Raw genomic sequence first — 14,262 nt, forward strand, 5'->3', positions numbered from 1 at the left:
AGAGAAGAGTGTCTAAATACTTAAGTAAAAGTACAAGTACTTGAGGAAATTGTTATTCAATCAGTTTGGTGTACACTGTACAATGCATGATAAAACTAGTCATTTTGACATTTTGGATTGAAAACAGAGACTAAACGTACGGCTGTCAAATCCGATATACTTGCACGTCTTCAGCCATCATGCCAGCACAGGCGTGCACACACTAAACAAAAGGGAACCATGTCTCTGTAGCAACCTCTCACAACGCAATCTCCAATGTGTCACCACACAATATTTGCGAACAAGTCATATGAATAATTTTTATTACCATTTGACAGTAACAGCAATCAGATTTAGATTCAGACTCAAGAATACTGCAAAAAGTAGCGAAGTAACAGTAGAGATTTTTTTCAAACAATGTACGTAAGTAAGAGTTAAATCTTCAAATGTACTCCAGTACTCACACACTCTGGCATGCGCTGCAGCATATCTACCCAGATGAGAGATGTGCTCGTCGGATTGTTCATCAAGGATCTACCGCTGGATCCAATCTCACTTTATTTGTTAAACGTGATATTTAATTTATCTTATTGTTTATATCTAACAAAATATTCCCTGATTTTTGAATCTATTACTTGTTGTCAGGTAACGTGTTTTGGCTGCTTGCAAAGATAAGCTAATAATTAATGTAACCATGTACATTCAGTTTATTGACTGATTGCTTGCCTTTATTTCCTATAATGTATAAACTTTTTGTATGTTATACTTTTATAATGGCCATTATTGATTATTAAAACTGATATTCAGAAAAAGAAAGGGTATGTTTCGTATTTTTACTGAAAATGAAAGAAGGCAGTATTATAGGCTCCGTTTTGTTATTAATATGCATACAGTAAAGTTGACCCTCATATAGGCAGCAAAATGCCTCAACATTTTTGCTGTCTGTTAAGTTGTGAATATCAAAATGAAAATAGCAGTTCTTTATATCATGTTTTCATTTTATTGTTAAGAAAGTGAAACAACATAGGCTAGGTATCCAGGATGTTGTTAATAAGTTTATAAAATACACTGTTCCCTTTGAAGGTTTACCCAACATGTCATCGGGAGTCTGTTTTTAATATCAAACTTCATAATGCTTACAGTACAGTTAAACACGACTAAGCAAAGATGTGTGTGTGCGCTGTATTTAAAGCTCATGTAACCAGTCCATAACGATTCCCCGGCTTTGTGTGTGTGTAATCAATGGAACCCAAAACAGGTGCATGTGAGCGGTGCATGACTGGATATGTAGCTTATTAGTGTGGTGTGTGTGTATTTTTCCTGCAATCTGCATGTATACCAGCCATCTGCAAGGATTCGATCGCTGGTGATTGTGACAGTCTTGAGGTCCCTTCACGTTGTTCATCTGGAAATGCTCTTACTTTCACTATTAAACATAGGCTTGAGTTGTTTTTTAATTTTTTTTTAAATTTCACCATATATTTAGGTAATTACTAATATCAATCATTCAAGATTTTTTTCAACCACATTTCTTTTTTAGAGAGTTAAGTTTTTAATAATATGTTGGACAAATTTGACCTAAATTTATTACTTTCAGACATCTCCTTAGATGTTTTCTTTGGTTGATGGTTGCGAATATTTTAACCTGTTTTCCAACATGGTTGATTAAGAAATGAGAAGCTATGGCCAATTATCCTATAACCAGCTAGTAGGAGACTCTTAGCTATTTGCTACTTAAATTCAGGCAGTGACAGCCAGTGTATATTTAATATTGACCAATATGATATATATAATGACCACATTGAGAATGGTTCATTTTATCCTTTTTTTTAAAGAAGCCATTATAACATGATGAGGATCTGTTGACTACACTCTCAGAAAAAAAGGTACAATGAGGGTACAATTTTGTTCCTAGAGGGAACAAAATATAAAATTGTACCTTTAAAGGTCCCATATTGGTCCTTAGGGTACAATTTTGTACCCAAATGGGCTATAAAGGTACAAATGTCCAGATTTAGGTTTGAAAGGTACATTTTTGTACCTTTTATAGCACATTTAGATACAAAATTGTACCGTAAAGGACCAATTTGGCACCTTTAAAGGTACAATTATATATTTTGTTTCCCTATAGGAACAAAATTGTACCCTCAGCTCATGATAAGATCAATACACTATATAACACTAATTTAAATGTATTAATACTAAATATTAATACTAAAATACATAATTAAAAATTTTAATAAATAAATAAATTGATTGAATTAAATATTTTAATATTTTTTTTCATGTATTTAAATTACATTTTTTCTAAAAAATGCTAATAATTTAATTTATAATTGAATGTAATTTTAATCATTAAAACGTAAATACTGGTCTTTGCTTACTGTTTAAGACCCTATAGTTTATGGGATGTAGAATAAGAACCATGCAGAGTGACAGCATCTTCATACAGGTGATGATGTTGCTGTCTCTTTAAGAATTTGGCTTGTTGAGACGTTATAGTAGTGTTTGTTACTGAGGCGGTCCGTCGAGTATGCTGGCTGTTTACACAGAACTTCGCATGCTTTTCAAAGAAAAGTCTATTTTGGAGTCCACACTTTCAGGTAAGAATGTATTTTAGAGATATTTTTAGTCTCATTTTTACATGTGAAGCCGTGTTCTGTTGATTTTGTCTGACTCTCGGGTCTCGGCTTTCCCCCGCTTTAAGTGATCCGGGCTGGCTGGTGTACGTTGGCCTGCAGGATGGAGTTTGCTAAGATGTCTGCAGCTTATTAAAGAAGTTAATACAATGTGATATCGAAGTCACCGAGGGACATAACGTTATAGACGGTGAGTACTATATGCTGTTAGTTTTCTCGGTGTAAAAGTTCCCTTTATCCCCTACGTTACGTATTCGCGCCTTATATCTTACGTTACTGCTTTATTAATAAGTGTTGCCACGGCGGAATATAATCGAAACCGAGATAGCAAAAAACACTCGGTCCAGTTGCGGCGGCAGAAGCGAGCCGACGCTGCCGTATCCGTGCACCGGAATCGGGCCGTGACCCGTGAGTAATGTGCGGTGTGGCCCGGAGCTCGCGCGACTAAAGTCTTCATATACCTTGATATAAAACCTTTTGTTATTAATACTGGAAATTTGTAATTATCGATAATGTTTTATATTTTGAGGGCATTTTTCTAGCCACGGTTGACCGCTGAAATGTAATTTTAGACGGTTATATAAGTTACACAGCTATTTTGTGAAGAAAAATCACAATTTGTCACCGACAAAGCGACTGATTATGTAAACGTGGCTAGTTACAAACGTGGCGTGTGTATGCTTGTACATATCTTCGTTTCAGTGTCTAAGTTACATTAATGTTGAGGAGTGTCCACAAACTCCCATGTCCAGAATTGTTGGTGCTTTACTATCGTTTAACGTTATACTTATGTTAATGTAGAATTATTAACATACCACGTTGTATAAATCGACGTTTTAAGTTATACTTTGTTCTTTAATGTAATCATTTGTCTCATCTGTTCTGAAACTGGTACCTTGAGCTATTTTACCTTTTTATTAATATCTCAAAATAAATAAATAGTTATTGCTTTATCTTATTGCTTTCCAGAAGTTTTTGAAGTTTCCAATTGTATTTCAGGACAAGATTGAACAACAGAATGCAGCCTAACAGCATCAGAGCAATGAAGGCATGTCATATGAAAGCATGGCTCAGTTACAAGATGTAAGTATGTCTCATTATCTATACCATGGTTTTAATGGCTTACATACTATTTTAAATTTGTAGGTTTTTACTTACAAACAACAATAAATGTACACCCACATGTTTAAACTATTTTCTAGGTTTTCATCGAAAGATGAGAGATCAACTGAAGAATGCTATGGACCTGACTCTAAGGTACTCTTTCTAAACTTTCTCCACTTGATTAATATTATTAAATTCTAGCTTTGTATGGATTCATTCATATTTGTTTGTATGCCACATCTTATGTTCCAGGAATTGATTTTACAGCAGCACTTCTCATGTTGCCAGCCTTGTAAAGCGAGACACTTCAACATTTCGTTGTGCTCGGGTGCGTATGTTGTTTTCTGTTTAGTATATGCTGTGATAAATGCATTTTATAATTCTTGATATTCTTTATATTAGGATGACGCAGTGGGTAGTGCTGTCACCTTACAGCAACAAGGTCGCTGGTTCGAGCCTCGGCTGGGTCAGTTGGCATTTGTGTGAGGAGTTTGCATATTCTTCCAGTGTTCGTGAGGGTTTCCTCCAAGTGCTCCGGTTTCCCCACAAGTATAAAGACATGCGCTATAGCTGAATTTGGTAAGCTTATTTGTCTGTAGTGTATAAATGTGTGTGTGTGATTGAGTGTGTCTGGATGTTTCGTAATACTGGGTAGCAGCTAGAAGGGCATCTGCTGCATAAAACATATGCTGGATAAGTTGGCGGTTCATTCCACAGTGGCAACCCTAGATTAATAAAGGGGCTAAGCCGAAAAGAAATTGAATGAATGAATGAAATTTATATTAGTCTTTTAATCTGTGATACTTTTTTTTTATTATCAGTGAATATTAATTATTTTACTTTCTATGCATGTTGATTTTCTCTTCATCAGTGATAGAGTGACTGATATTAATGTAATTATTGCTTTGTCATTTACAGTGAACCATCTTCACCACATCCAACAGTTCAAGTACAGGAGGAGGCCAGCGACTGGACAACTGTGTTAACAAGACGAGTCACGGCAGTCTTCAGAGTTGATGGGATTGTGATTGGCCGGGCTAATGATGTGGACGAATATACATTTTTGACATATCCATCTTATTAGAAGAACACCCTGATGTTTCTGCAGTGGAATGTTTTGAATGAACGGTGGACGGTGACAAGCCTCGATCTACTCCAGTTACCAGAGTGATCAACCTTGTTTTTTGTTTCTCTACATGCTCTTGGGATAATCACAATCATCAAGTTAATCCAGCACACGGCTATCATTCATGCATAAAGCAAATTTTTAAATAACTTGTGGTCCTAATGACTATCAAAGAACATTTTCCAGATATGAGTGCTTTACATGTCATGTTTACCAAAAGCATAAACACATATTGTGTTACAACAAATTACAACTCCACTTGAGGATGATGAGGAGTAATCTACTGATGTTGAGGAAGAGGCTACTGATGTATGGTTTTCTGCACTGTTGAAGCAATTTATAGAGAAACTTTGCCTTCATTCTGAAATTCAGAGAAAATGTTGATGACAAATTATTTATTATGACTGCGTATTCTGACTAAAGACATACTTTGGACTTAATAAAGTGCAGTACTTGATGAAGCCTGTGTAATGTGTTTATAAATCTTAAACAGTATTCTTGTGGTCTTTGTATTAAGTGTAAATTATTTAGTTTTTATTCTTATCTAAATTGTTCTTTTTACTGTTTTACATGTCTGCTTTATACTTGCTGTGTAATTTTATTTCTTAACACATTCAGTTGTGAGTTGTAATGAAATATTTCTACATTAATAAATAAAAATGGACATCTGTGAACCAAAATATTTTATTTATTTATTTGTGCATGCAGTCACCAAAGGATCAAAATGCCTGGGTCAGTACCCTGACAATACTATATAATATAAAAAGGTACATTTTTGTACCTTCAGTGTCTAGGGTACAAAATTGTTCCTTAAAGGGTACAAATGTAGAAGGTACAATTTTGTACCTTTAAATAGAGGTACAAATTTGTACCCTTAAGGGTACCACCCCAGTGACGGGCCATTTGTACCCTAAAAGGTACAATTTTGTACCTTTTTTTCTGAGAGTGTATGAAACTTGTAATTTTATCAGTTCCTTTGCTCTTTGGCAATTTACTGCTTGTGCCAACAATTGATATTTTTTTTTACAAATTATCTACATAACTGTGTTTTCTGAAGAATAAACATGGAAATAAGCAGCTAATTTTCACAGTTTGACTAGTGTGTATTTAAAAGGGAGACTTAAAAGTGCATCTGTACAGTTTAAGCTAGTAATTCCAAAAAATTCTTTTAACGGTGATCTTTGAGGCAGGACTGTTTAGTCGATTAATTTGTGTTCTGTGATTTTCAATTATTTAACTTGTGTTTAAATTGTGCATGACAGCATCATTCTGATTTCCCTCTAACATTAAATCTTTGTTCATTTTGAAAGAGTTGGAAATCAAATCAACATGCAGACCTGTAAGCTTCACTTAAGAACACTTGAGATTTCTCTGGCACTTCTCAACCTAATGTTCAGCCATACTGTAGATCTTTACGCATTGGTGTCCTGCTGAACTCAGAGTGGTTCTGATGACATTTGGCAATCTGTAGTCCTTTGACACCCTTTCTGCACAGATTTAAGATTAGGGTTTAATACAGACATTAGCCTAATGCCAAAAGTATTCTACTTGAGACCCAGTGGATGTACAGTTCTATTTGTGTTCATGAAATTGGCTTATTTTTTTCATCCTTCTTTATGCCAATATACTGCAGAGCACAAGAAAAGGGAGATATTGAGCGAAAGAAAAGCTAGTGAGTTAAAACGAATCTGGTCATGTCAATACTGTGCAGTACTCTTGACCCACAGCAGGTAGTTTTCCAAGAAAGAAAAGTCATTCATTAAGGGACCATGGTGACAGAGTGAACACTGGCATGGTGACCCAAATATAAGTAATAAATAACAAGGTATGATATAATACAGCTCAAAAGTTTTTAGCAAAGGTGCATTGCACAAATTAATGCAATTTATATTTACTTTCTAATCAAATGACTCTCAAGTGTCTTTTTATATTATTTTATTTACTTTTAATAAAGAAACAACACAATGCAGCTCATAACTGACTGTACTGCATTGTGTGTTAACTTTAAAGGGTTTATTCAGACAACATTGAAAGTTCCGTTGCTTACTTTCTGGTGTGAAATGTATTTTTATTTATTTATTTTTTTACAAGCAAACAAACAATGGAAGTCAGTGTTAACCGCGGAGTTAAAAAAAAGATTATCTTTATTTTCATTTTATTTTCATTAGAAGTTCTAAAACTCAGAATGGAAACCATTGAGGAACTGGATTAATTAGAACAATATTATATTTTATAAAAACTTTACAACTTTTCATCTCTAAACTACCTGGTAATCTTCAATTTTTTTTATACTTCGATTGTGTGCAAAAAAAGATATACTGTTTTCAGAAGGTACACTACCTGACAAAAGTCTTGTCGTCAATCCCAGTGGTAAGAGTAACAAATAATAACTTGACTTCTGGTTGATCTGAAATTTGGGAAAGTGTCAGAACGTCGATTTTTTCAATGAATTGTCTGTTAAACTGACATGCATACCAATTGTCACAAATACTGCAGAAGACCTATTGGAACCAGCATGGACTCAAGATTCTCACAGTATTCAGTCAAGTTTGGTAAAAAAAAAATCATGGTTTAGAGTTACATTACATTAGAGTTACACATGGGGGTGTGCAAGAGATTTGCAGAGTGGATGGCAACATCAACAGCCTGAGGTAAGACATTTGTACTGCCCATTACATAACAAACCACAAGAGAGGGCAAATTCTTCAGCAGGATAGCACTCCTACTCATACTTCAGCCTCCACATCAAAGTTTCTGAAAGCAAAGAAGGTCAAGGTGCTTCAAGATTGGCTAGCCCATTCACCTGACATTAACATTATTGAGTATGTCTGGGGTGGAGGAGGCATTGAAGATGTATTCAAAGAATCTAGATGAACTCTGGGTACACATAACCACAGCAGATGGCAGAGGAAGAAGGAAAGTATCATAAACATGAGCCCTCTCCATGAAAATCCCAGACAATGAATAGTGGCACTGGTGTTTGCCAACTCATAGAAAAGACGAGCTGGGCTTCTCATTCGGTTTGTCTTTGAGTCTTTAAAGTCTCTCAGTGAACAATCATAAGGGTGCAGATACATCTGCACCAGCTCTGTTACTCCAGTGTATTCATGTGGCTAGTGTTTTTTTTTTGTTACCCAATGATTGTGTAATATCCTGTAATGGTAGCTGAAAGGTGTTGAGAAGCCAAAATTCTTTCCCAAAAAGTCTGCTTTGGTGGGCTGTTTCAAACTGCTAAAACAAACTCAAAAACTCATTTTTACACAGATTTTTATACAAAATTATGTGATTTCAACATTCTTCTAAGCATAGAGAAGCCTGAAGTAACCTCAGTACAATACATTTCCAATAATGAATTTCACTTTTATTAATTTCCACTAAAAGACAGATATGTGTTCTTTTGCTATCCTGTCAAATCCCCCTTTGAATTTTTGAATCTTCTATTTTCTTTTGTGCCTGAGTTAATTATTTAGGGGAAAAGTTTCAATATTACTTTTAAAGAGAAATGAATACTAATTCACCTCCTGCGGTGGAGATTTGACAGTCTGTCTTACTCACCTTCCTTCTGTTGGTTGGTTTGTGTCAATTTGACTGCATACAAAAGCCTTTGAGCTGGTGCTGGATAAACTTTGTAATATTTAAACCCTTTCCACAATATCTAACAATAGATGCGTTATCACTCAGCTCTAGAAACAATCAAGAGCTTCAACTTACAGCTTCATCTCCTTCTGCCATGAAATCTTGCACTGTGCCCTCTTTGTAATAAAGTCCTTTGCTGAGACCTTCTATGAATACTGCTTTCCTGTCATCTCTCATGCATCTAAAATGAGATTGAGTGAATGATGAGATTTATCATTAGCATTTTCAGAAGGGGTAAAAGGTTGCATGTCTCCCAGGGCTGTTGCGCATGGAAAAGTACAGCGTTGCCAACCTGACAGTGACAAGCAGCACCTACCACAAGATCGCTCTGATCAGAACATGCAAATAAACCTGTTCTTTCATTATTAACTGCTTTAAATAAGCATGTCTAGAGGTCTTATACAATATTTAGTAGCTTGAGGAAGTATATTAATATTTAGTACATTACAAACTGAGTGCATATGTTGTGCCTGTTGGCCCAAATAGCTTTAAATTACCGGTTTTTCATTTCTTGGATCGTTATTGAGATTATTAAATTAAGATTAACTCACAAGTTGTTCCAATCCTAGTTGCTGTCTTCTGTTAAACACTAAAGAAGATGTTAGAAAGATTATACAGTTGAAGTCAGAATTATTAACCCTCTGAATTATTAGCCCCTCTATTTATTTTTCCCCCAATTTCTGTTTAACGGAGAGATTTTTTTCAACACATTTATAAAAATAATAGTTTTAATAACTCATTTCTAATAACTGATTTATTTTATCTTTGCCATGATGACAGCAAATAATATTTTACTAGATATTTTTAAGACACTGCTATTTAGCTTAAAGTGACATTTAAAGGCTTAACTAGTTATGCAAGTTATTATTTACGATGGTTTGCTCCATAGACCATCGAAAAAATATATATAGCTTAATGGGGTTAATGAGTTTTACCTTAAAATGTTTTTTTTTTTAATTAAAAAATGCTTTTATTCTAGCCGAAATAAAACAAAAAATACTTTCTTCAGAAGAAAAAATATGATACATACTGTGAAAATTTCCTTGCTCTGTTAAACATAATTTGGTAAATATTTAAAAAAAAAAAAGAAAAAAGAATTCAGAGAGGGTTTAATAATTCTGATTTCAACTGTAGGTAACCAAACAAACCACTGACTTCCATAGTTAAAGAAAAATTCCATCGAAATCGGGGTTACCAACATTCTTCAGAATATCAGACTAAGACTTAGCTTTATTATCCCATTTAGGGAAACTAAAATTACAGCAAGGTGTCGTAACACAGGCAAAGTTTCATTTTCACATTAATAAAATATTACCCCACAACATAAAATACATCTCACTGTAGGTGCATCTACATATGTAGGTAGTTGAGAAATTGCCCTTTTAAAATTGATTGTTTTTGTCCTTGGAATGCTTAGTATGACTCAGATAACTTGTCATCAGTAGTTTCTCAATTCTTAATCTATATTTTATAGCAACTTTTTGTATGTCATTGTAGTATTTCCATCCCTTGTGCATAATTGAAGGTATGAGTGATGATAGTACATATGGTAGCAGTCATGGTTTGTCCGGTATAATAGGTGGGAAACCTTTGTTTGGAACGATTGCTGCTTCTATAATGGTTAGTTGAAGTGAAGCCAGACTGAAGAATGAGTAACAATAAAACAACGCAGCATAATGGCCTGCTGGATATCAGTTTAATAGCTGTGTGCTACTTAATCAATATTTGTTGTTTGTTCGATTATGCTGTCTCAGATGTTTTTACATCTAATGGATTCTGGCAAAGGGGTTGTCACACAATGGATGACCTTATTTTAGCTTGTAAAAATGTATTAGGCTTGTAATTCCCTAAATGCTTCACTGTTGACATGAGCATGTTATTAGCAATGTCTAAGGCTAGATGTGGTACTTTGATACCTACATGCTTTACTTATACATAAGGTCCACAATTTTATTTGATTTAATTTCACCTTAATTTTAATGAACAAATACTATTTTAAGTAGTTGTAATTAACAATAACACCGCTCATCAGCATTCACACCTATTAGAAACTTATAACATCTGAACAGCAAATGCTCTTAACACTATGCAATTATGTGACAATATATGATGATTGATTGTTTAATAGTGAATTGAACAAGCCTCTGAAGGGAACATTGTTTCTTGTTTACACCCATGTTAATGATCAGTCCTTCATGTTTATGTGTTACCTGAATATGTAATTAGAGAACTAGACGTGCAGATTGTATCATCAAATTCAAATGTGACAAACAAGAAAAGCATATCTGTCAGGTGTGGTATAAAAGGACACCTCAGGTGACTGGCGTCTACACCTAATGTTCCATGCCTGTATGAAATGTGCCTCCATTCAGCTACACAAACCCCCTCCAGTGGCATATAAGGCTCCAGTATGCATCATTGTTCTTAGATGACAGTTTTAATCAAGGTGACAAGTCTTTGTGCGGTTTCATTAATGGCTGACAGCCGCAGTGCTGTGCTAGATGAGGGAAAACGCAATGTGCTTCACGGACTATTTCTTTTCCCCCAAAAGCAGAACACCATCTGAGGATTACAACCTGTCACACAAAGACAATTACACTTCAAAAACACTTTATGAGCTCAAGCGATAAAGACAAACTGAGAAGCAGCACTTAAGGTGCCTGAAACCCACTGATACCGCCTGTGCTGTACACCAGAGTGTTTAAGTTTTACTGTTTGAAGCATCTATAAGGGGTTTGAGTTGCAAAAATAGTACATTTTATGTCACAGCATGGAGTGAAGATATAGCAAGATCACTCGGGGATCTTTTTTTTTTTTTATTGAACTAAAAGCCAGTGTGAAACAAAGAAGTATTATAAATTCCATATAAATTCGTTTTTAACAGGGGTTTACTGTTTGCATTAAAACATGGACAAAACATTGTATAAGGCTTTTTTTTAAAGGAATAGTTCACCCAAAAATGAAATTATGTCATTTACACAGTCTTTACTTTTTTCAAACATTTTTCAGCTTCTATATCTTAAAGACAACATATATTTGGCAGAATGATTGGAAAATTTTTCCTACTATAGAGGCAATGGTTAAAGATTTTCAACTTTCTTTAAAATATCTTTTGTGTCAACACACAAGTTACACACAAATTACCACTTGTCAATCACTTATTCTGCGGGACTCTGGCACGAATAGGCAGAGTGATCTGTGTCGTTATAATGGCGTTGACTAACTTAAAGTGTACAACCAACAGGAAGCAACCAACAGTATCTGAAATTTTTTTTATTACTTAGTACAAGCGTGAAAGCAAAAGATTGAAGCAGTGTACTGACGCTGTGATACATTACCTATATATAGCCACAGCTATATCACCCTGCAGCCCAAGACCGGTTACTCACTAAAGCTAAGCAGGGCTGTACTTGGTCAGTACCTGGATGGGAGACCAAATGGGAAAACTAGGTTGCTGTTGGAAGTGGTGTTAGAGAGGCCAGCAGGGGGTGCTCAATACTGACACTCTATCACTGTCTCTCCACTTCTCCATTAGCTGGTGTGATGTGAGCGCACTGGCGCCGTTGTCCTGTAGCTGCCGTTGCATCATCCAAGTGGATGCTGCACACTGGTGGTGGTGTGGAGAGACCCCCACTCCTCATGATTGTAAAGCGCTTTGGGTGTATGTATAAATACACATTACATTACATTACCTGATAGATTCAAAAGACCAGAGTCATTAGATAGAAACAAGATTAATTAAAAATCATGTTTAGGAACAATAGTGAGATGCGATCATTGGTACATCCTTCTGACGTGCACTGCTCTCTAGGGTTTTGTGCTCAAAGCATTTGCTGACTTCTAGAGCTCAGACGCACGCATACGCTGCAGCGCATGACAGAGTATGTGTGTGATCACATGATGTGTGTTTTCAGTGGTATAGTGTGTACGGAGATCTTTTTAATGCTAGCAGAGCCGGCCCAAGGCATAAGCGAACTAAGCGGCTGCTTAGGGCCCCGTGGCCACCAGGGGGCCCTCAAGAGTGCTTGAAATTATTGTGTGACTTTCGTTTTTGTTTGTTGAGTTGTGGATTAGTGGTGGGACAAAATATATGCTCATGTATAGTGCTATTTCTGACCGCGATACATACTCAGGTGCCAAGATATTTACCTAAATTTACAAAAGATCTGATTAATGAATCAGTTTTCCACACTGACAGCAGCAGAAAACCACTTTAGCTACAGTACACCCAGCCGCCGCCAGGTGGCGCTTCCAGTATTGGCGGATCATTAGACATACACCAGCGTCACTGCCAGAAGAGCCATCCATTGCAATGATGAAAATCTCAGGCATACAGACACCTTCTTCATCCCAAGCTGGGCCAATGTTTTTGTGTGTTTCAGACATCCAGCTCCCCCGAATTTGCCACTAGTTTCTTTCTTACAGACGCGCTTTCACTTCGCTATATCGCTCGCGCGTGCCCGCGGCCAGTGCAACTTCTTATGTGCTCAAACTTTTTAACTCCGCCAAAATATATAAAGATATCAATAAGACATGAACATTTAATTAGAAGGGCCTTGCGTTTATTTGACTCTTACAGACCTTGTCAAAGTTTTGTAGAAGGTATTTTGACAAAAAAATATTAGGGGAATTAAAAAACTTAAATAGATGAGTAAATAACTAATGTTCTACATACGTGCTCAGATGAGTTTGTGCTCACCTCTCAGAACATTCTGATCAGTTGAAAAAATAGTGGGAATACATATTTTTTTTATTAAAAATCAACCAGGGCTAAGCATAAAATGTTTCCATGTTTACATAAAATTAGTTGGTCAAGTTGTAATAAGTGTTTTAAGTTTACAGAAAATTAGAAAGCAATAAATTACTGTTTTGCCAGTTTTTTTCTTAAATGCACATTGCACTAAATTGAGATTTTGCTGCTGTGATAGAGATGTGCTCTCTTCAGTCATAAACTGCTCTCTGCACATCAGCATTTTTAAGCTAGTTTGACAGATGTGCACTTGTTTTACATTGTTGTAATTCTATAAATGCGTGTTTATAAAAGAAATTCATCATACATTTTTGATGCATTTTCCCCCTTCATTTACCAAAATTGTGATATATTGTGGCTGGTTTTCTTGTGATCTATCAATATATCGCAGAATCATTGATATCGTGATTGAAGCAGCAGTGCCCGGAACAGCAGCAAATTGCTTTTTCATGAACTTGGTGATAAAAAATAAGCCTCTGATTTATACAATTGACAGTTGGTAAATACACTGCAAAAATGATTTTCTTTCCTATAGTTTTTGTGTGATTTTTAGTCCAAATATCTAAAAATTCTTAAACCAATAAGCATTTTCTAGACAGATTTTTAGTCAAAATGATGTGAATTTTTCATTAAAAAAGCTCAATAATCTGCCAATTAGGGTAAATAAAAACAATATTGTTTTAGGTTTTAAATAAAATTATTTTACTTATCTCATTGGCAGATTAATTTGTTTTACAAAAAAAATTCACTTAATTTAGACTTATTTCTAAAAACTAAACAATTTTTGTACATATTTAGTAATTGATTAGTGATTGATATGCGAGTATGTCTAGAAAATGCTTCCTGATTTAGTTTTTTTTTTAATTTAAATAGATGTTTTAAGTTATTTGAACTACAAAATACAATATGATTTTTTTTCAGAATTAACATTTATATCCAATTTAAAAAAAAATATCTTTATTGTCACTATGTTTGACTGTTTGGCAGCGTCTTGTGCCTGAATAATAATAAAAATAAGTATGTTATTG

The 14,262-nt window shown here is 35.1% G+C and overlaps 1 protein-coding gene and 1 long non-coding RNA gene across 3 annotated transcripts in view; both read left to right on the plus strand.

The window, feature by feature from the left end:
• Positions 1 to 14,262, plus strand: part of grm8b (glutamate receptor, metabotropic 8b) — a 332,946-nt gene that overhangs the window by 147,221 nt on the left and 171,463 nt on the right.
• On the plus strand, positions 2,454 to 5,528 carry LOC147837852 (uncharacterized). The gene is made up of 7 exons (XR_015526605.1): positions 2,454 to 2,582; positions 2,687 to 2,808; positions 3,618 to 3,701; positions 3,821 to 3,875; positions 3,975 to 4,050; positions 4,125 to 4,301; positions 4,641 to 5,528. It is a non-coding gene; the product is annotated as an uncharacterized LOC147837852 (long non-coding RNA).

Source organism: Danio rerio, chromosome 25, assembly GCF_052040795.2.
Source record: "Danio rerio strain M-AB ecotype USA chromosome 25, GRCz13ab, whole genome shotgun sequence".
Taxonomy (NCBI): domain Eukaryota; kingdom Metazoa; phylum Chordata; class Actinopteri; order Cypriniformes; family Danionidae; genus Danio; species Danio rerio.